This window comes from Arachis duranensis, chromosome 3 (genome assembly GCF_000817695.3).
Source record: "Arachis duranensis cultivar V14167 chromosome 3, aradu.V14167.gnm2.J7QH, whole genome shotgun sequence".
NCBI lineage: Eukaryota > Viridiplantae > Streptophyta > Magnoliopsida > Fabales > Fabaceae > Arachis > Arachis duranensis.
The window spans coordinates 27,069,278-27,069,934 of NC_029774.3; positions in this window are offsets into that span (position 1 = coordinate 27,069,278).

Genomic DNA, 657 nt, shown 5'->3' on the forward strand with positions numbered 1-657 from the left:
AGTTCTGGCGTTCAAACGCCAGAAAAGGGGGGAAAGCTGGCGTTAAACGCCCATTCCCTGCCCAGTTCTAGCGTTCAAACGCCAGAGAAGGGAGAGAAGTTGGCGTTAAATGCCCAAACTTCACCCAATCCTGGCGTTCAGACGCTAAGGGAGGATCAGACACCTGAGAGTGCTGACAGTAATCCCTCTAACAAGGCTTCTTCAACCACTTCTGTAAGGAATAAACCTGCAGCAACTAAGGTTGAAGAATATAAAGCCAAGATGCCTTATCCTCAGAAACTCTGCCAAGCAGAACAGGATAAGCAATTTGCCCGCTTTGCAGACTATCTAAGGACTCTTGAAATAAAGATTCCATTTGCAGAGGCACTTGAGCAAATACCTTCTTTTGCTAAGTTCATGAAAGAGATCTTAAGTCATAAGAAAGATTGGAGAGAAACTGAAAAAGTATTTCTCACTGAAGAATGCAGTGCAGTCATCCTAAAAAGCTTACCAGAAAAGCTTCAAGATCCAGGAAGCTTCATGATACCATGCACATTAGAAGGTGCATATACCAAGACAGCCCTTTGTGACATTGGAGCAAGTATCAACCTAATACCTGCATCCACTATCAGAAAGCTTGGATTGACTGAAGAAGTCAAACCAACCCGAATATGCCTC